This window comes from Triturus cristatus, chromosome 5_1 (genome assembly GCF_964204655.1).
Source record: "Triturus cristatus chromosome 5_1, aTriCri1.1, whole genome shotgun sequence".
Lineage (NCBI taxonomy): Eukaryota > Metazoa > Chordata > Amphibia > Caudata > Salamandridae > Triturus > Triturus cristatus.
The window spans coordinates 670096439-670119034 of NC_140587.1; the positions used below are offsets into that span (position 1 = coordinate 670096439).

Here is a 22596-nt window from a genome sequence, read left to right on the forward strand (position 1 = left end):
AATGTGCTATTCGGGAAGAGGGTATTAATTTATCAGGAACCATTGGGAGTCCCTTTAAACCTGGATCCATTTTTATGCCTATGATGCCATGTGATGCGGTGGATATTTTCTACAATCAAGTATTGGAGGAGATTAAAATGCTGAATCATAAAACCAAGCTAATATTCCAGAGCTAAAAAATATCAAGAGAGGCATCACTACAATTTGATATGCAAGTTACAAAAAAACAACCAAGTAGTAATCAATAAATCTGATAAAGGCGGTAATGTTGTACTCTGGCCAAAAATAGAGTCCCTCAATGAGGCATATAAACACCTCAATGACTTCACATACTACAAAAGATCCAGTATGCAACAAGTGAGGATAATTAAAAGTGCGCTCAAAGAAGATCTGACTAGATGAAAGCGTGAAGGCCCAATTTCTGAAGATGAATATCAATTTTTGAACAATAAATTTCCTGCTACGCCAGTGCTCTACTTTATTCCAAAAATCCATAAAGGTACGTCTTCCGTACCTGGTTAACCAATCATTTCAGCAAGAAATGGCTTGTTTGAAAGATCTTCTCAATATGGGGATTATTTCCTCCAAGAATATGTTGTCAGTTTACCATCTTATATCAAAGATACCAGCGCTTTTCTTAAAAGGTTGAATGACCTACCCTGGTGTCATATGAATACATACTTATTGACATAACCTCTCTATATACCAACATTGAGCATAGGGATGGAATGAGGGCGGTTGATCATTCTCTAAAAAAAAGACTTATTTAATTGTACAATCATAACAAAATGTTATTGAATATGATCAACTGGTGTTTAATAATTACTTTTTGTTTGGCAGTGAGGTGTTCTAGCAATAAAGGGGAGTTGCCTTGGGTGCCTGCTTCTCCCCCAGCTACGCATGTTTACATGTGGGCTGGTGGGAGGGGCACTCATGGTAAACCACTACTCAGACTGGGATGAACATGTGGTGAGCTAGTTGCAGTTTATCGATGATGCATTTGTAATTTGGAAAAGAACTAAGGAGAGTGCAGGCAAATGTGTGGAACGTATTAATGTGAATAGAGTGTATTTGGAATTCACTGCCCACATAGATCACAAGTCATTGAATTTTTAGACATACAGATATTCGTTAAAAACAACAAATTAGATCTCCGGTTACATTGCAAGAGCACTGCTGGCAACTCCACACTTCACGCATCCAGCTTTCCCCGCCCCCCCCCCTAACATTTGGTAAACAGTATCCCCTATCGGGATTTACTGAGACTACGCAAGATCTGTAGCTCAGAAAGGGGTTTAGTCCTATGCCAACTAGAAGCCAAAGTAAGATTTATAGAGCGAGGTTATGCCATAAGCACAATTAAACGGGCGATGACAAAAGCAAATGAAAAGACTAGGGAATCCATTTTCTTTCAAACACAAATGAATTTTGACCAAAGACATGACCCTTGTCCATCTCATCAGGGTGTGGATACGAACATCCGATTAATCACCACTTACAGCCGACAATAAAGAACGATTAGATCGGTTATCAACAAACCATGGCCTATAGTTTTAACTAAATTTATGTTGGGCCATATTCTTCCAAGTAAACCCAATCTCACTTTTCGGCTAGTTCCCTCAATGAGGAATGCATTAGTCAAAAGTAGCCCCGAAATAGTCATCTTCTAAAAAAGTTTTTTTTAAATGCAGCTCTTGCAGGGCATGTCGTTTTGGTGTCAATATCTCAAACTACATGTCAGCATTCAGTTCAAAACCAATTGAGTTAACAGGTTTTTACAACTGCAGAACTGATTTTGCTGTATACGTCCTAGAGTTCACTTGCGGGCTTCGATATGTTGGAAGCACTAAGCTGCAAGTGCATGTGAGGATCTTACAACATTTGAGAGCTATCGTAAATTTTTACCCCGCATATCAAGTAGCACACTACTTTAAACAAGTGTGTGGCAATAATCTACAATATTTGACGTTTTATGTAATTGGCGCAGTGCCTTGTGTTGAGGAGAGGAAGTAACTGAGAAAAATTGTTTCTCAAGTTAAGTGACTTCGTTCATTTTAGAATTGGATTCAAAAACACCTAAAGAGTTCAATACCAGGGAAGATCCGCACAATTTCTTATGATTTCAAATTCATTTGAGCCATACACTATATCTGAAAATATCTGCGAAAGTGATGTACGCGTGTAAATATTAGAATACAATTGTTAACATTCAAGTACACATCATAAGCTGCTATGTCTTCTCTAAATTAGCACTTTTTACACTATGCACTTTATATATTTAGCACTTTAGTGAGCACTTTTGACGTGGCAACAATGTACCAAGATACTTTAAAGAATGCTTTTAAACTGCTGCATTGATTTGATATTAAATACATTTTGACGGTTGAGGCCCAAAGACATAAATATGACATCAAAGGCAATAGACACTATCCATTTATAGGTCAAGGCACACTATGGGACATAATTTATATGATAATAAGAACATGGAAACAATGGACTCAGAAGAGCTTGTGTGTAGTCCTTAAGTGAATTTTAGGATTTTTAGATCAGCTCGTATGTGGCAAAATTAAGATTTTTATAGATTATAGCCTCTTTAGGATATGATCCATCATGAGCCTTTATGAATTGAATTTCAATTGTCAACTATGTATTTGTCAAATGTGGAATACAGTTTTGTCCCTAAATGTGAGCCGAAAATAATGTGCAGTCAACGCATAAGTTGCAGATTTGGGAATATAACCTGCCGATATTATGCGAGGCCAACGGTTATGACATAAAAGCCATCAATTTTTAAATGTAATTTTATGTTTCCGATAATTGTATCAAAACTGCATGGAAGTGTAGAGTTATAAATGCTTATGTGAGTTGATTGCAAAATACGTTCAACCTGGTTCATGCCTAATCAATAAGGTTTGAATCCACCCAATAAATGAAGCCCAAAAATATAACTTAAAATCAGGCAACTTAAGTCCTCCCTGTGTATAAGGTAATTTCATAAAGTGGATAGCTCGCCTAGCCTTCCTATAGCCCCATATAAAACTGCTAATGGCTCCTTCTAGCCGCTTGAAAAAATAATCAGGGACCCAAAGGGATATGGCTCAGAACAGATAAAGAAACTTCTGTCTATATATTTATTTTGACAACTTGCATTAGGCCACGAAATTAGCTATTCATTACACAAACTAATGGACCCAAATGACTTTAAACGGGTGAAATTCAAGGGGATCAGACGTGTTGTTCCGATATGGCATGAAATATGTGACAAATACTCTATCCCTCTGATGCATTTTTATACTCCATTATGGGGCAACTCACAATTACCAGATATTTTTCATGACCACACCGGGAAGCTTGGGGGATATGAGTCTGCATAATTTAGGACAAATGTATGACGGAAATGGGTTCGGACCTTTTCATATCTCCAGGAGTCATATGGTCTCCCGCAATGCCATTTTTTTGAGTACTTGCAGATCAGGGATTTCTTCTACATAGATGTGAATATGACCGTACTGGTGATACACCTGAGATTCCCACTCATCTGTATCAGCCAACTAGGGGGACAAGCTATACTAAGATAAGCACAATGTATCAGGGATTTATGTGGGACATTGGGTTGGCTACAGGGAAAGGGTTGGCTACAGGGAAAGGGGTCCCAGTGCCTTTTTTGTTATGAAAGGGGAGGGGAGCCACATGGCTCCTGAGCCTTCTTAGGTGCTGGGGACCCCATCCCCCAGGTCCGTATTGTTTTCTAAATTAAAGGGGAGGGAACCCAATGCCTTCCCCTTACCCAAGCCTTATTAGGCCCCCGGGACCCCACCCGCCAGAGCTGTTTTTGTTCAATTAAAGCGGAGGGGGCGGCATGTCCCTCCACCCTGAGACTTATTAGGACCTAGGGACCCAATGCCCCAGGGCCACTGCATAAAATAAAGGGGGGTCGTGGTCCGCTGAGTCTTGTTAGGCCCTGGAGACCCCATCCTCCAGGGCCTTTTTTTTATTAAAGGGGAGGGGGTAGTAGCCCCTCTCCCTGAGCCTTGTTAGGCTCTGGGGACCCCATCCCTCAGGGCAGCTACTAAAATAAACACAGAGGGGAGCTACGTGGCCCCCCTCTACCAGCCTTTTCCAGTCCCAGGGACCACATTTACTTGTACCCACATCATTAAAGTTGGGTGCCCTAGAGCCCACCCAGGGCAATTACCATACATTTGCTTGGGAATGCGGGGTGGGAGACCCCAAGCACCAGCCTGTTCCCCACATGCAGCAGGAGCCGGCATTGCTCCCACCAACTGGGAACAGCTACTAATGCTGTTCCTTCCAGGTGGGAGCATCATTTCAATCTGTTTCCTTGCCCTCATCAGTGCAGGAAAACAGATCAAAAGTCTGCTGCTAGATGGTGGAAGCATTTTTAAAGCTCCCTGCTGCTGGGAGCAGACTTTCTGTTTGCTCCCGCTCGGCGTGAGATTTAAAAAATGCTCACGCCAAGTGGGAGCAGACAGGTTTCCCTGCCCGCGCTGGTGCAGGCAGGGAAACTGCTATGTCCAGGGGTGGGCTCCCCGGAACACAGCTAGTTAGCCGGCCCTGGGGTCCCTTGGGGCAATCAATGGCTTAGAGAGCAGGGCCACGCAGCCCTCCCTCCCACCTTGTTTAGCTCTGGGTACTCTGGGGGATGGGGTTCCCAGAGCCTTTAGAGGTTCGGGAAGGGGGGCATGTGGCACCCTCACCCCTTTTTGACAAATTGCAGCCCCATTTTGAGAAACGGCCCCGAGGGCGAGCTTCCTGGGGCCTGTAATGGCTGGGGAACGGATCACCTTGAAACTTTCCATGCACAAACTAGTCAAGAAGTAGTCCCCTTTTGGAAAGTTTTGTGGAGATTTGTCAAACAGTGCCAAAGTTATTAGCAAAATAGAACAGTTGGCCTAACTCTAACTACTCACTGGTGACTGTCACGGGGGTGGGTGTGTGTGTGTGTGTGCCTCCGTGCCCCCCCCCCCCCCCCCCCCCCAAAAGCTCAGTTGTACCGGAGTTCAGGCCCGTTGGTAGGTGGTGCGTCACGCCGGTGAAGCCTCCCGGCAAAATTAATGCCCACACGATTTCAAAAGATAGGACGCACACTCGGGAAGTAAATCAAATACGATTATTTGGTAACGCGTTCCGACAGACGAGTTGTCCTGTGAACAAGACAGCTCGTCTGTTGAAACGCGCTACCAAATAAACTTATTTGGTTTACTTCCCGAGTGTGCATCCTATCTTTCGAAATCGTATATATATGTATTGTGCATATATGCCCCAGGGTGCTTCCAACAACCAGTGACAATTTATTACAAACTTTTTTCCAATTTTCCCGTAGTCTTGGTAGCTCCACAAAGTATGCAGTAGTGTGCCTTGTTGTCTGTATCCACTGAGGTACCCATCATCTTCTACCTTACCCATTGTGAATAGTCGAGGTATTGTGAAATATGCCCTGTGCAGTATCTTAGTTGTACTAGCCTGAAATCTGCCCTTATGGCCACTTCCCTTGGGTAGTTGCATGCCTCTCCCGAGCCTATTTTTAAGCAATGGTGCAAATATCGGCGATACCGCATACTTGTGTAGAGGGGCCGAAGGGCACTCATTACCCTTAGTTTCAATGATGTTTCCGCTGCCATGTCCCTCAGTCTGTCAGTATAACTTCTCATGATGTGTGTCATTTGTGTTTAGAGGAGGAATTGACTCCTTGCTAAATCAACTGGTTTCTGCAGTTGTGGGAGTGGTATCATCTCCCTGTCTCTACAAACATCCCCTTTTCTGGTTAGGCCCAAGAGGTCCCGCTTCTTATACCCCTCTATTGTTGGCAGCTTCATCAGTGCTACCACTTCCCAGAGTGGTGTCTCTACTGTCAGCTTTGTCTTCCAGCCTATTTCAGCCGTTGCCTTCTGTCAGATCCTCACCACCACCTCCGTCGGGGGTGGCAGTGGGATCTTCCTTCTCGCTCCTTATATGGTACTCACGTAGCCTTTTGGGCCTATGGCTCCCCTGTCTGCTAGTAGGGAGGGGTACTGTTGTGACACAAAAAGGTCCATTCCTGAACCACCAACAACAGGGATACTGAATAGGACAGCCTTAGATTTGGGAGAGCCACTGTACCATCATCAGGCTTCATGGCAGGTTTGGTGTGCCCTCCTTCCCACTGCAGCTCTTGTGTGACTGCATCTACATCTTTGAAAAATCTATCTGGAACCTCAAATGAGGTATTCTGCTGGATATAAAGGAGCTTGGGTATGTAGATCATTCTATACAGAGTCCCTATGCCCATCAGGGACAGGGACTGCTTCCACCAGTGCATCACATCATTCCTATACCCCTCTAGTTTCCCTTCCAAATTTTCTTGGAGGAACCTTTTCTGTTCAGTGGCTATAAGTGTCCCTAAGTATGTGAATCCAGTGGGTTCCCATTTTAAGGGGCATTCCCAGTCTCGCCTTGGCACCTGGTTCATCAGGGGAAACAAAACTGATTTACTCCAATTAATGTTAGTCCCAGTGTACCTCTGTGATGAAGAGAAGGATTTTCAAAACGAATTACCTAGGCCTTCACCCTTTAACACCTTCATAAACGATACACCTTTCATCTCTTCACAGGCCTGTTACTGTGGCTTTAACCCAGCCAACACAAGTGTTAAGGAGGCAGAGCTCCACTTGTGGCCAAAAAGGAAAGGCTTACACTGAAGAGGCGCTGAGGCCCCTACAAGAGCAAGGCTTGGTTAAGCCCCAGGTGGAAGACGTCAACAAGAAAGGAACATCGACGTCTCCCAGGCCAGCAGAGGACGCTGCTTTGTTCCTACAAGTCGAGGGAGCCGCGAAGCGTAAATCAAAGGAGTAGATCGAAGAAGTGGCAGACGGAGAAAAACGCCGAGACGCTACCAGACCCAGCCACACACCAGGCGGCACGTGGCTCAGTCAGGTGGGTGTAAAGCTCCGGGCTTGGGCAAAGATAAAACCATGGGGCACGACTGAGAGCTAAAATTAGAGTGAGTCACCGGTATCATTCCTTCTGTCCCATTCACATTAAACCACCTTTAGCGAGATGGAAGCTTTTTTTCTTTCTTGAATCTATCACGTGAGTTGGTGAGCACAATTCCCCCCAGCACAGACTCTCCTTCTGGTATCTATTGGTGGAGGAAACAAAATCTTGACTAAACAGCTGACTTACCTGCCCTGTTCTCCTTTTTTACCGAGGCTATTGACGGAAAGGACTCCGGACACTGGACCTAGAGAGAAGACCAAGCACAAAGAACAATTAAGAATTTAAACCATTCACCTAACAGTTTCTTAATAAAACTAATGGAATTGTGAATTCAACTCTTGTGTCACAGCGTCTATCATTGTTGACACCTACCAAAAGCTGATAAGCTCGCAAACACCTCAAGAATTCTCAGGACTGGGCCCTTGGGGGTCTCTCAAGTAGAGAAGAATATCGTCCTCATACAGTGAGATCACGACTTCCAAGTCCGGGTCCCACATTAACCGATGGAGCAGTACGTCTCCCCGTATCCACATTGCCAGTGGTTCACTTGCCACTGTGAAGACTAGCTGTAAATAAGAAAGCCCCCCCCCCCCCCTAAATACTTTAAGGTCCAAGAGGAGGGAGGAAAGGAAAAAACACAAATGCAAAACCTCTATTCAGACCTAAATTGCTTTTAAACAGACTTATTCAGGTGGTGGCAGGTTAGAACCTGAATAGGTCTGTTTAAAAGCAATTTAGGTCTGAATAGAGGTTTTGCAACTGTGAAGAGTAGCTGTAACAGTGGGCATTCTGGACATGTACCTCTGCCCAGTTTAAATCATGCAAGACCGGCCGGACTCTAGCCAGTGGGTCTCTATATAGTATCTCTCCTCATGGCATAAACTACGGGCCAAAGCCCATCTTGCATAAGACCAATCAGATAGGAGCACAGTACTGAGTCAAATGCCTTTTCGTCATCTGGGGCTAGGAGTATAGCCGGCTCTCTTAATTAATTTCTGCTCATCAGACATCCACATAATATCCTCAAGTTGCTTCTCATCTCCCTGTACAGCATAAAACCTGAATGATCCGGCTCAATAAGGGTATCCACTATCTGTACCAGGCAGTTTGCCAAATCCTTGACCAAGACCTTGAGATTGACATATATGAGGCCCACTCCTCTGACTGTTTTCCCCTCCTTGCGGATGAGTACTGTGGTGGCCTGTCGTAGGTCTCTAAGCAGTTTTTTTCCTCCTCCTTGGCTGCACAAAGAATGGCCTTGAGGGGTCCCACGATTTAGCATTTCGTACATTTAGCATATTCCGCTGGGGATCTGTTCAGTCCCGGGATTTCCTCCCTTTTAACGGAGTCACATCCTCGAATATCTCGCTTTCTGTTAGCTCTGTCTCAGGGGTGGTTCTTGCATGCATCCCGAGTTGAAGGCCAGGTATATTACAGAGGAAACTGTCTAGGTCTTCCTGATCTTCCCCTGGTTTCAACTGGTATAACTGACGACAGTGTTCTGCAAAGGCATTACCGATTTTGTCTGCTGTCTCCACCAGTGCCTGTGACTGTCCGAGTACCTGGATCCCCCTTTACCCTTCTTCCCTGTGGGACGTCTAGCCAGTCAATAACTTACCTGCTTTATTACCTACTTCATAGAGGATGGATTTGTTAATTTGTAACAGTGTAACACCTTGGTTGGTCTGGGTCCTATAGTCCTTTCGGAGCAGTTCTATCCATTGTGCGAGATCTCTTCTAGATAAGGCTACGTATTCTGCCTCTTCTCTCACTAGTTGCTCCTCCAGCTCCCTGTAGACGTTCTCTCTCTCTCCCTCCTTTTTTCCTGCCACATGGACTATTGGATGCCCCTTCATAACCATTTTGTAGGCTTTCCATAAGTCTACATTGGAACCCACCGGCATGTGTTTTCCTGGAAGTAGTTCTGAGTTTCTTGGACTATTGATCAACGTGTCTTCCAGTTCTTTTGCTTCCAGGTATTCAATATCCAACCCAGTTGCACCCAGGCCTGCACAGTCTTTATAGCCGTCTCTTTGGGAAAGTGGTCTGATATGCCCCTTGGCTGGTAGTGTGAGTTGCTAAACTCCCCACCCTGTGGGTAGCCAAGTCTGGACATGGAACAAATGGAGTTGGAGGCTAAGGAATATTGCTACTCTTGGTGGTGTGTATCTCCATAAGTCCGCCATCGCAGTCGCTTTCAGGAAGACATGCAGGCTTGTATATGGTCTGGACGGCCTGCCTGACATTGTTACCCTGTCCAAGTTCCTTTGCAGCGCTAGGTACAAGTCGCCTCCCACCACCAAACCTGTATTCAGTTTATAAAAACAAACCATAAAAGCTAAAAACCAAAATCAGTAAAACGTTAAGATTTCAAACGTGCAATTATCTTTTCTATAAATGAACAGCATCAGATAAAAAAAATTCACATAAAAAAAATCTTCACATCAGATAATAGCATGAGTTAAAACAAAACCGGACAAAATTGAGCAAAATGGGTTCCAGCAAACAACAGTACGATAAAAGATATGCACAGCTTTTTATAGAAGAAACAAACATTATAAAGTGCAAAGTGTCCTGGGGTGAAGCTCCATCACAACTAAATGGAATAAAAACAGATTCAAATGAACTACCACAAGGGATGGCCAGCAGATGGCGACTACATTTTATTTAATGCGGGTCAGTAAAAAAGTGATGGCGGTTCGATATATTGAAAGTTAAGAAGCTCAATAGGAGCTGTGGTTTGTAGCGGTACATACATTTTCAGGGAGGATTTGTTGAAAGCAATACTCTCCCACTCTTTAGCTTTAAAGCCCTAAAAGCTGCCTTGATCCAGGCAATATCACTTTGGGCAATAAAGTCCAGATTACTAACCATTTCAGGTCGACCAAGCATAGTAAAATTACCTTTTAAGTAAGTAAGATTATCTTGCATAGGTAATTAAAACCGGTGCAATACAACCAAGTGAAAAAAAGTAGGACAAAATTAATACAATCCAATTAGACTACAAATAAGATAAAATGTATTGATCATCAGTTCATTTAACGAGAATGCTGATTTGTCAGTTTTCAGACAATGGCTTGTTTAGTATAAAGTGGAGTGCATACATAAAAACAAGCTAAATATTTCCCGTTGTCCTGCCTGTGGATGGGTTAAAATTTAGATGTTAGGTCACGGGGAATAATGTGCTGTGGTTGCAAACTCAGTTGTAGATTATAGATTAGAGGTCGCTCACCTCTGTAGCAGCCACGCCTGCTGCTCATAGAGTGTTTTTGCTGGCTCTTAGCATTTTCTTTTCTAGCATCTCGAGGAATTTTACCAGTCTACAGTTGAGCTGCAGATCCTCTGCGTTGAAGAAGGCCATCAGTGCCTGTCTCGGCGTGCAGACCGCTCTTGAGTTTAACTGAGTTTTGAGCAGTCGGATCTATTCATCCTTCAGTTTGCTGCAGGTGCGTGAGGTCTTCTGTTGCTAAGCCTCATAATCAACAACAATTATAGAATTTTAACCTTTGCCATGGGGGGAGATGCGGAGTTGAGGGGAGTAGCTTCACACAGTGTTTTAAAAAAAATCCTTTGCCTTTCTTGAGTAGCCAAGACTGAAGTATTTTTGAGGAGTAAGTGATTGATAGCTGTTGATTGTCATCCAGGCCTGGCTGCGACCTGAGAAAATGGCCTTGTGTTCTACAAGTAAGAGGCTTTGTATCGATTTCCAAACAAGTTTTGTTAAGACGGCATGACTGGTTGGAATGTTCCAGGTCTAAGAAAGCCTAGTTTTTTTATAGAGATTCTTGAGGAAATCTCACGGCAGGCCATGTACTTCGATGCTGCAGCTCTTGCCATAAAAGATGATTTTGGCTGCTGGCAGCTGCGTTTCTGATCTTGTGCCAGCAGACAATGAATGCTCCTTGCCTTGCCAGAGACTGTTTCATTAGGCCGAACTCTAACTGAATCCGTGCCACGGAAGAGTAGTTTGGAATGCTGGAAATTAGTCTGTAAGCCATAAATAGTGTACTTTCTAAAGTCGTAGCCTCTCTGCCTCTCAGGGCTTCACTTCCTTAGGTGATTGCTGGTAGGATTTTTGATCGAGCTACCTGGAGGAGAGGTGTCAGTATCGGGCCTGTCAATTGCAATTTGAGGTTTCTCAGCGTCCTACCGGTGGCATCCCTTTTCTTCTCATTGCAATTGCTTCCTTCTGTGTGGCAAACTGGCACCCCTTGTCGATTTCTATGCCAAGGTACTTGTAGTTTGTTGTGGGTTGGGTCTGTGTAGTCCCCAAATACCAGGCATGGGGTTTCTTCTTGCCACCGTTGATGGCCACCTTTTTCTCAAGATTTACTTCCAGGAGGTTCTCCGTTGCGTAAGCTTGCATTGCACTGAGATGTTGCATGCCCACCTGTGTGTGGCTCACCAGGACCACATTGTCCACATATAAAAAACTGGATAGCCTTGTGCCCCCCGCCTAGGGGCATGCGAGTTGCTAGAGTTGAGAAGCTGCATCAGGTCTGCCATGTAGAGGTTGAATAGTGTGGGGGCAAGCACACACCCTTGTTTTAATCCTTTGGGGGTTTGCACTTACGTGAAGAGGTGTGTTCCCTTGCGCAGCTTGGCATACACCCCAGGTGTCCGTGTGGAGTAGGATCTGAATGTCCAACAGTGGCTGCAGGACATTCCAGTCAGCCAGTTTCCATCAAACCGTAGCATGGTCTATGTTATCAAAGGCTGCTCTGAAGTCTATGAAGCAAGGGCGGAGAGGCTGCTTAGTACTTCTTGCTGCATCTATGAACATTGACATTGCCAGGATGTTGGCAGCAGTGCCCGTGTGTTTGGAGAAACTGGTTTGGTTGAATGGAATGATGGAATTTGCTGATGCCCAAACTTGAAGTTCCTCTAATAGGATGCCTGCGAAGTACTTTGCCTCATTGTTGATCAAGGTGACCAGGAGGTAGTTTTGTGGTGTAGCCTTGTCTCCGCTTTTGTGTATTGGGGAAATTACTTGAGTCTTCCAGGAGGCTGGGAGTGTCCCCAGAGTTCTGACCTCTCGAAAAGAGGGTCAAGGGTCTCTGCCCAATAGTCCCTGTCCTGCTTGGGCAGGTGGGCTTCTGTTTCATCCAGGTGCCCCCTCTGGCGATTTGTCGCATGATGGCTGTGATATGAGTGGCTCCTGAGACATGCTGATTGAGGCAGGTTCGAGAAGGGGTATCACTATATTGTTGGTCAGTGATCGAAGGATCTGTCCTCACTGGTTTTACTGGTTGGCTCGGGGATTGATAGTTGAAGTGAGCTTTAAGAAAGTCAGCCCAGGTCACTTCTGGGATGTAAGATTTCACCCCTTCCTGGACTGGGTGCGTTATTTTATTTACTGTTCCCCAGAGGCGACTGCTGTTGTTGAATTGAATGTCTGAGAATAGTTTTGCCCAGAGGTCATCTTCTTGAGATCTGTTGATGTTCCATTTTAGCATTTTCAGCAAGCTTCTTTGTTCGTGGAGTAGAGAGGAGTGATAGGAGTACCCATATTTATGTCTCAGTGTACTATTTATGGCCCTTTTAAGTTGTTTCAGTTGGGTATGGTAAGCAATGGTGATCTGACCTGCTTCCCTGATGATTGAGCCGAATCTTGCTTTGGTTGTTGTGGACAAAGAGTTGGCTAGGTTAACAGTAAACCTTTCCCATCTGTCAGTGAGGCTGCCTGCTGTCTTTTAATGGGCCTGTATGTAAGACCTTTGCCAATCCAAGCACCTCCTTTGTGTTTCCCAGAGCGGTTTTGATTCTCTTGAAGTTGTCGTGTAACTTGAGTGTGGAACTTCTGCCGATGTTTCCAGTGCAGGCGTCTCTGGTAGAAGGATTGCCTCCTATGGCCTATGGTTACTGTCCTTTGTCCCCCTAGGTGAAAGATGGAGACTCTCTGGAATAGTCTTCCTCCGAGGAGCCCAAAAGATGTAGATTCAGATTCCAAGAGAGAATGTGGTTAGAGGTGTTCTGTTGCTTATGTGTGCCAGAAGCTGGTCCACAAGGTGTCCTGTTTTTTTGTGATTCGGTTGTCCTTAGATGTTAAATTTTTATCTCCTCCTTGTGCCCATCTAATGAAAGGCTGATGTTGAGTGCAATGATGGCTCCGGAAGAAGATGGGACTACTACTGCCTTGGGTGTGCAGGATAGTGACACGTAAGCTGCCAGACCCCCTGATTATTGACCATGTTGTGAACACTTGACTGCTTGTGTGAAAAAGCGCATGAAGCCCTCTAAGTGGGGCGGGTCAGCTAGCAATGTTTCCTGGAACAGGATTATATGAAAAGATTTGATGTAGCGCAAAAAGTCTGGATCCGTGACTTTGCTCTTCAATCCATTGACGTTCCATGTGCACAAGTAGAGAGTGGGTTTAGTCTTTCAGAGTGGTGCTGCCCATTGTGGGTCTTGTCTTTGGGTGTGGGTAGCACCGTTTATAGTTTTGGATATCTGAGATCCAAGTTCCAATTTGATGTCGGTGGTGGGTACTGTGGTTGGGATCGCCTATTGTTGAGTGCCCCCATCTGTGTGGGCGACTCTCCCTGGGCTTCCCAGAGGACCGAGCTGGTGTTTTTTTCTACAGCATGGGTTTTGTGTTCTACATTGGGAAGCAGAGGAGATGGGTCGCCTTTATTGTATTGGAGGTTGATGTTTATGCCCCATATCTTGAATGTTTGTTGCTCCAAGAGCACTTTTTAGGCAATTGATGCTGATTTTCAGATGGTCCTGGTACTTTACGAGTGGAGGTGATTTCTGGATTAATAAGCTCTGTTCTGAGCAAGTCCTTGGACCTTATGTTGGCTAGGGTTGGAATAGTTGCCATCAGTAGTAAAATGTTGCCCCTATTCGGCACGTCACAATTTCCTCCTGATTTATATCTGGTTTTAAAAGTAGGATACAGGATTCTGCCTGTGAGACGGAGGCCATGGGTGCTGTGTCACCATACCCCCTCAGGTGCTCAGTGATTGGGGTAAGCCCTGTTGGTGGAAATTGTTCCCATTCAATTGTAATGGTTTGCCCTGCCGGTAGGGTATGCTGGTTGGCTTCTGGTAGCCTGGCGCCTGCTTACTCTTAGCCCATCCGATCTTCTGTGCTCACAACCCTCGATGGAAAGCCCCATGTGTTCTCAAGCAATATGCAGGGGCCTAAGCCTGAGACCGAGGTGCCTTCTGCTAAAGTCAGATAGCTGGTGCACACTGCCTGAGACTCTCTGCTTAGCCTAGCCTTTGTTCTGGTTGTTCCTCTGGCTAATATCTGGTTCCTTTCTGGGATTCCCCTCCAGTGATGGTTCGTTTCGGAGAGGTACGGCGACTGTTGTAGTAGGGCATGGAAGAGCCGTCATTGCTCCCTGGAGAGTGACTCGTGGAAATCAAATGCCCCCTATGCATGGATGTGGAGATATTTGTTTCTTGGGTGAGTCAGTTTCAGTTTCTTCCTGTGTGTCAGCCCTCCTAGGGTAATGGCGGGGAGAGAAGGATTCCATTTGAGTAGGATGGTTTGGAATGTCTGGGGAGTCCATTGGCGTGGGTGCAGGGCAAGAGGGGTTGACCTCCGAGAGAGTTTGTTGTGGACGAAAGAGGGCATAAACAGCTGGATGATTTGAGACTGTTCTTTTATTCTGGCACTTCGTCCTCTGCATCCTCCTCTGTTTTGTGTTCTGCTTTTCATTTTGCACTGGAGCTGCCTCCGACAATGGGAGTTCAGGGGCAGGGTTTCCTTCGTGGTCTGTCATAGGAAGATGTGCAGGGCCCCCATACAGGCAGCCGGTGTTTGGTATCTGAGTGTTAGTCCGCACTAGTGCCTCCAAGTCAGGCTCTCTGTGATCTGGGGCTTTTGTGACTGGGTTGCTCTTCCTGGCATAGGGTCCCCTCCAGGCACAGTGTCCCCTCCAGGCACAGTGTCCCCTTTAGGCGGAGTGCTTCTTCTTGAGCTCCGTTTTGAGTTCATTTAGGATGCTGTTGATCGTAGACGGGAGGGTGGACTAGATTATCCATGATTGGGCCACAGCTGCAGTTCAGCTTTCCCTCCAGCAGTGCCCGCTTGCTCAGTGAATCTAGGTCTCCCAACTTCTTATCTATGCTAGGGATGTAAAGAGCCAGGGTATTCAGTAAGGTCATCTGAATATCCATCTTGTTGGACTGGTACTGGGGGGCTTCTATGGACCGTTGCATGGTGTTTAACAGGGATATGCACACATAGTCCATCTGTGGCACAGACGTTCTTCTTGGACTGGCACTCTCCATGTTGTCTGATCTGATTCCTCCCCTCCTTTAAGGGCCTGGACAGCAGCTGGATCGGGAGCTCTTTCTGGTGAATCCAATGTGTAGGAGGCCAGCATTTCTGTCCATTCCTGAGTGCCCAGATATGAAAGTTCTATAGATTGATGAAAGCCTCCTGTGCTATGGCCATGCTGTCATCCTGATAGGATGTGGGGAAATCTTCTGGGTGATACTACTGGTTTATGGCCTGAGATATCCAGGTTGTCATCTCCTGCGCCGCCCCTTGATTTACCATTGTGTGAGTGTCCTCCCGGTATTTTTGGCACTCTTGGGATTCCTGCCATGGTTGGGTAGCTTGTGCTGAAGATGGCGTATTGCCTCCCTGATGGACACCCAGGGATCATTTCTGGTCATAGGGTTTTTAGGGTTCATGTTCGTGAGACCCTCATTTGCCTGGACGTTTTCCCTTTGAAAGACTGAAACCTGTAGGGGCTCAAATGGTGACTGCAGACCTTGGATTTCACTGCTGGTTGAGAAGATGGCGGACCCTACATTTTTTAGGAAGTAACTTTAACAAAAGTTTTGGTTGAAAGAAGTAAGTGAGGCTTCTCTTGATGCAAGCCGCCAACTCATTCGCGCTCCAGCCCTGCATGTCCTTGTGAAGCCCTGAGTCAATTGTTACTAGGGGGGATGATGGTTGCGATTGACCCCTACCTTTTGGAGGAGCCGTCTTGTTCCACTGTCTTCCCTGACCCCATGGTTATAGGAGTGAGTTTCTTTTTTTTTTTTTTATTCTGGTTTTTAATTTTATTCTTTCTTTCAAGCAAACCGCTGTGCAGCATCACATCTTTGGTACACATAAACATTGGCTCCTGTTCAACCATATTAACAGGTTCATTACTTATGGGTAACTTGGTTCCTCCAAAACAGCAAAATCCTTAGAGTCCCAAGTTTGCTGGCACATTAATACAATGAGAACTATTATTCATGTACGCGCTACCCACAACCCCTCACACAATTATAATGTTTCAAATTTCTCTGCATTCTGCCTCCCTACCCCACACTTTACCCCACTTACCGGGGCAGCCATGGCTTTGATAAACCACTTTTTCAGCTGCACAGCACCAGTCGAGGTCCGCCCCCCCATTCTTTAATCCTTGGGGGTTGTGCTGCCCCCCCCCATTCCCTAGCGATATCTCTTTTTGCTACTATATCTGCTATCATTAGCCATAGTTTGGTATATTTTGGACATGTGGTTTCCCCTGTCACGCATAGTATGTGCCATTGGGTGTCTATTGGGACTGGCTGCCCCAACACATTGGACATCATTGTGCAATCTCACTCCAGTATCGTTGAAACTGGTGGCAGTCCCTCAATGTGTCAAAAAAGGTACCTAACCCACCACACACCCTCATGTCTTGGTAGTGTAAGATCTGTGTAGGATTCGGAGTTGTATGAGGCAAAACCGTGCTCTCGTGGCCACCTCTCGAGGGGGCTCTGTATGGCCTACGCCCAGTCATCGTCCTCCAGGATCCCAATCTCTTTCTCCCAAGCCTCTCTGAGGGCCCCCAGGGAGTCAACTGTATTATTCATTATCTTTCTGTATATGAGGGAAGTGGCCTTTTCCGTGAACGGGTCTAACAGCACCCTGTCTTCAAGCGGCATACACTCAGGTAATTGTAAGTCTTTAGTGCATGTTTTAATTGTATGTATTGGAACCGTTCCGTATCTGACATTTGGTATTCGATCTGAAGATCTGAAAAATCCACCATCGCTTGTCCTTTCCAGACGTCCCCACAAGTGATCAATACCCAGCAGAAACCCTGCAGTCCTCCCACCTCTCGTAAGAGGTCGCAGTCCCACAGGGGAGTTTGTCCTGTCACTCTGCTCTCCCAGCCCAGAAATTTTGTCGCCTCCCTCCATGCTCAAATACCCAGACGTTAAGTGTAACCAACTGCGCTGCCCAGTAATTTTTTTGAATTTAAGGAACAGCCAGTCCTCTCTCTAACACGCCCCACTGTAGCGTGTGGAGAGCTGTCCTTGAGTTTCCCCTGTCCCAAAAGAGTTGCCTTATTTCAGTGTTGACCTTATGAAAGAAGTCTAGCGGTACCTTACATGGGGTATTCTGGAGGACGTATAGTAGGCGGGAGAGCCATCATTTTAAAAAGGGACGTTTTCCCCATCATTGAGAGCAGGGCTCGAAAAATCATTTAATTTTTGCTACACCTGCAGGTCTAGTAACCTAACATATGTACTCGACCTAACTGAAATGCACTTGACCTCAGTTTCTGACAGCAGAGCAAATGTGACAAGTTAACAAAATTTATAGACATTTTTATTGCTCATTCACTTTGTGAGCAATAAAGATGCCTTTAAATCTTGTTATCTTGTCACATTTTCTCTGCTTTCAGAGACAGAGGTCAAAAGTCTGTTTGTCTTCCTACTCGCCAGAAAGAGTGAGAAGAACCTAAAAATAGCTCGCCCTAATTGAATCTGACTAGCAAATGCGAGTTGGCGAGTGGATTTTTCGAGCCTTGGAGAGTTGTAGCGGTTTCCAATGCCAAATGTCCCTGCATAGCCTATCTAGCTGCGGAAAAAAATTTCCGGCCAAAAATTTGGCAACGGACTGGGAGACCACAATGCCTAGGTATTGACACTTGTTTCTGACCATGAGAGCTCTTCCACAGGCTGCCAGGGTCGGCGTATCTCCGGCCAGTACAAGTAAAAGACTTATTCCAATTTATTTGATAGCCAGAATAACTGGCAAACAACTGGAATATATGGAATATGCGATTTATCGAGGACTGGGGATTTGTCGCATATAATAATATGTCATCATCATACGATATTTTTTCCTCCCATTCCTCCCACCCCCCAAAGAGATACCTTTAATCAGTGGGTCTCCTTTGAACCCGCGTCACCAGGGGCTCCAACATGACAGTAAAGAGCATGGGAGAGAGCGGGCACCTCTGTCTCGTGCCCTTGTAGAGCTTCACCTGCCTAAACACCACTCTGTTCACCTTCACCCTGGCCAGAGGGTTCGTATAAAGGAGCCAAACCCAAGCGTAAAACTTAGGACTTAAACCAAAATGCTCTAACACCGCAAACGGGTATTGCCATTCTATACTGTCGAACACAATGCGGGCAGCTAAAGAGAGCAGGGATGCACCCTCTTCCGGCTTACATTTAGTAATATACAGTACCCTAGAGGTGTCTTAGGTTAAGTCTCGCGCTTCTACGGGGCACAAAGCCCCATTGAACAAGATCAATTATAGAAGTTATCACTCTGTTGAGTCCAGTTGCTAAAACCTTGGACAGCACCTTTGCTTCGGTTTTTAGCAGTTAGATTGGCCCATAGGAAGTACATTCCTCCAGAGGTTTGCCCTGTTTTGGGATAACCACCACCATGGCTAGCTGCTGATCTACTGAAAACTGCCCCTCTCCAATGCCTCCTGAATCATAACTAGCATATGTGGAGCCACCAAGGTTGCTACACCCTTGTACAGTTGAGCTGGTAGACCATTAGGTTTGGCAGCCTTACCTGACTTCAGGGCTCTAATCGCGCTGCTTAGTTCTTCCGCAGTGACGTCTTTATCCATCCTCCCGGTCTTCCATTGCTAATGTGGAAGGCTAGCATCTCTTAGGAGTTCTACGCAGTCTGCCGTCAATCTGGTTGATGTGGACGTATATAGCTGTTCATAGTGGTTTTCAAACGCTGCAGCTATCTCCTCACCGGTCCTAAAGGTTTCTCCGTCCGGGGTGCTAATCTCTAACACCCAGTTCCTCTCTCTCTGTCTCTCTTTTCTAGCCTAGCCATTAGTTTAGTAGCCTTGTCACCCACTGCGTAGATTCTCTACTGAGTCACCCTAGCTAACTCCTTGGCTTTCCCTTCCGTAATGTCATGCATCTCCAGTTGTTTAAGGTGGATTAAATGACTGACCTATGCATTTGACTCCCCAGGTTGTCTAGCTGTAACTTCTGAGTGATTTCCTTCTAAATCGCTTCGTATTGAAACCTCTGCTCTTTCCTTTTCCCACCTGCAGGGCCTGTGCAAACCCTCTAATTACCATTTTCTCGGTCTTCCAAAGCACGCAAGCTGAGGCCACTGTCCCCACATTTTCCCCGAAGTAGTGCTCCGTTCGTTCTTGTATGTTTCTGACCTGTTTGTCCCTGAAAAGCCACGGATCTATATGAGGTGGCAATAGATTTGTTCTGGTGGGCCCCTGCAGCCGTACCTAGATTAGATATACCTTGAGCTCTCTGTGTTGCCCCCCAAAAGCAACCCTAGTCAGTAGAGTGCGTCTGTATGTAATCCAGTCGGGAGTACCCTCCATGAGGTGCAGAATAAAAGGTGTATTGTGTAGTCATGGAATTATGATCGTGCTAAAGGTCAATGAGCCCAAGGGCCTCAACACCTGTCTTCAGGGAGTCTGCCCCTACCTTCCTCCCCGAGCTTGACACCCTCCGGTTCCATAACAGACTTCAAGTCTCCACCTAGTACCAGCACTCCAGGCGGGAGATCCAGGAGCAGTGTACTAAGCTCAGGCAAGGTGTCTGCATGCATCCTGGGCGGTATGTATACTGAACACAAACTGATGTCCCGGCCATCCTCCACCGCAGTAAGAGCCACATATCTGCCCATCCGATCGTGCTAGACTCTACGGGGAACGAGAGGAAGGGTTGTTCTACCTAATATCCCCATTCGCCATGACCCTGTGGTGAACCCCGCATGCGGCAGTAGTTTGTACCCAAATCTATCTAGTGCTTCACATGTGTAAGGAAATCTATCGCTTGCACATGGGTAAAACCACTTGGTCTAAAAAGATGCAATATAGCCCAGTACCCTTGTTGGCTAAAGTGTTGTCCACATGCTTGGCTTCTGTTACAAAGACTTGTGCACCATATGGTTTCAGAGAAGTCAACACTCATCCTGCATGGCGACCACCGTGCAGTCTGAGGTCAGCGTTCTAGTTGTTCTGATCCTTCCAGCCAGACAGCGCTTTTGAAGAGCGCGAGCTATCGAATCTTCGCACTTCAACTGAACTTCTGTGAGGAGAACAGGGTTTCTGTTTGGTGCCTGCTCTGAGGAGAATTTCTTGTGTTCGTTGGTGCTTGCTCAGTGCTAGAAGAACTGTATTTTTGGGCTCCCCTTGTGAGGAGCGGTGTGCACCAAGAAGTTTCTGTTACTGGAGACTAGTGTCCCCGGTTATCTCCTGAAGATAGAGGACGAGTTATTAGGCGACTAAAGGCATCTGAAGACAATCCATCATCGCTTGAAAAAGGACAGTAAGGCTTAAGACTTAAGGACCCTGATTATAGACTTTATTTGAGAATTCTGAACCACATATGAAATTAATTCCCTTGGTTAAAAAACCTTTTCTAGCGAAGATTCCCTTCTTCTTCAACCAAGTTCTTTGGCTGGATAGAAGGAGTTTTCTAAGACTATCCATCGATATTGTAATTCCTACAGAGAGGGGCAAGGCTATTCAGTGTTCAGGTAGAGAAGAGTATGATGTGAATAATAGCGAAAGATGAGGAAGTTAGGCAGGATGTTTTAACCTTAAAAATCTTGTCTTCCGACTGCAGGTTCCGTCACAGTGTTTTCCCTGGATGCGGGTGGTTGAAATAGCGCAGAGTAAAGACCATTCCAATTGTTGAGGGAAGATTCTGATAGAATCACTGGACCTGGAGGCAGTCTCTCTTTTTTATCCCATTCCCTTTCCCCCTGGTGGTTGCCTGAAACAGGTTTTAAAACTGGGCCTCTGCTTGCAGTCGGGAGGGAGATTTGGGAACCTAAGCAACTACTCCTGTGGAAGTACTGGCATTAGTAAGCGGTTCTGACAACATGTGCTACCTTTCTGGTCTTTCTCCTACAACAGAACTAGGTCCGGTGCATGTCTTCGGAGATCATGAATCATCATTGTTCATTTAATTTTATTGCATAGTCTGTTTAAGTTCCGGGTCATGATTCGCAAATCTCGCTCTTCAAGGGTTAGCACAGGGAGCAGCGTCAGAGGATGTGTGTCACAGATCAATTAGGAAAAAACCTGTTCGGGTTGGTTTACCCTTGCAGTAGTGTATTGAGGTGTTTCCCATTTCCACCACGCCAAACAATATCGTCTCCCAGTGTGTGCTAAGCAGAAGCTTGTGTAATACAGTAAAACAATGCCACATGAAGTGTGACCATTACACCCCAACATATACACCTCCCCCTCCCTGTTATCCTGCATGGTGGGCACAGAACCTCCCACCTCTCCAATTTGCTGAGCGACTGTCACCCCAGAGCAGAACTACCAAATATCGGGCAGACTTGAGCCATGTGCAGGTCCGCCAACCCCTCCCCCCCCCCCCCCCCCCTCCCCTCAGTTCCCCACTCCGAGCACTCATGTGCCGGCAATCTTATCATACTTCAATGGAGGCCCACATTCTAGAAGGAGGTAGGATGTGTTGGAAGGAAAGGGAATAAATAAACTAAATTCTTATCTGTGTGTCCAGACTCAGTCTGTGGCTCTGTCTCCATGGGGAGAGACTTCACACTTGTCCCTCAGGGTTGTGTGTCACCTGGTGGCACGATCATGTCTGTTGGTCTTTGAAATTTCCTCCTCAGTCCCCTTGGGTTGCCAGAGAGCCCCTGGTCAGTGTCCTTGGTTATGCCAAGCTTCTGTGCTCCGCTTTTTTGGTGCTCCGTGACCCGTGATGCCTTCCAGAGCTTCCTGTGACTCTGGTAGGGCCGGTCCCGCCCAGTGGAGTAGTTAGCCCATTGCGGTCCCTGCTTTTGCCACCCCGCGGCGGCCCCATTGAAGAGCAGGGGGGATGCTTGCAACATTCGGCGGCGATGGCTGCCTCACAACGGCCACAATGTAGAGCAGTAGGGCGATTGCCACCCTGAGACAGCAGGTAAGAGGGGACCGCCCCGTCTTTGCTACGCCTCTAGTCCCACTTTTCGGCATCCTTAGTGCGGACCGAAGCTCCAGCACCCGAGCTCCTGGCCCATGCACGCCACGCCGGTCTGTTTCTGCCCACCCAGGTGTCGATGCCTGGAGGGCTCCCGAGGTTCCTCTCACCATGCTGCTTGGCCCTGCATCAGATAATTGCCGGATTTATGAGGGTTTAGAGAGAGCAGTCCGGCGGAGCCCCTCTAGAGTTCGGCCCTCTTCCGCCGCGGCAAGCCACGTCCTTTCAGGATTGAGTTTTTTTTATCCCTGCGGCTCAGACCCCTTAGTTGCACCTCACAAAACTGCTTCTTGTTTTCTTTCTCTTTATTTCTTCCAATGAATTGCTAGCCCTGTATTTTTTCTGTGTGTTTTTTCTTTTGGTGCTGTAACACTCTGCTTGCCTGTACTTGCTCTGCCTTGAGTTGGCTGGCTAGGTCACTTGCTCA

General features: G+C 46.2%; 1 protein-coding gene across 9 annotated transcripts in view; it reads left to right on the top strand.

Moving 5' to 3' along the window:
- The window catches only part of RB1CC1 (RB1 inducible coiled-coil 1), a 666167-nt gene that overhangs the window by 7146 nt on the left and 636425 nt on the right, over nt 1-22596 (top strand). For 4 of the 9 annotated variants that reach the window (XM_085605627.1, XM_085605634.1, XM_085605630.1 and 1 more), the window contains exon 2: nt 6612-6933. The exons of the other annotated variants lie outside the window; for them this stretch is intronic. The gene's annotated coding sequence lies outside the window, so the exon portion shown is untranslated. The remainder of the gene's footprint in view (nt 1-6611; nt 6934-22596) is intronic. 9 annotated transcript variants of the gene reach the window in all.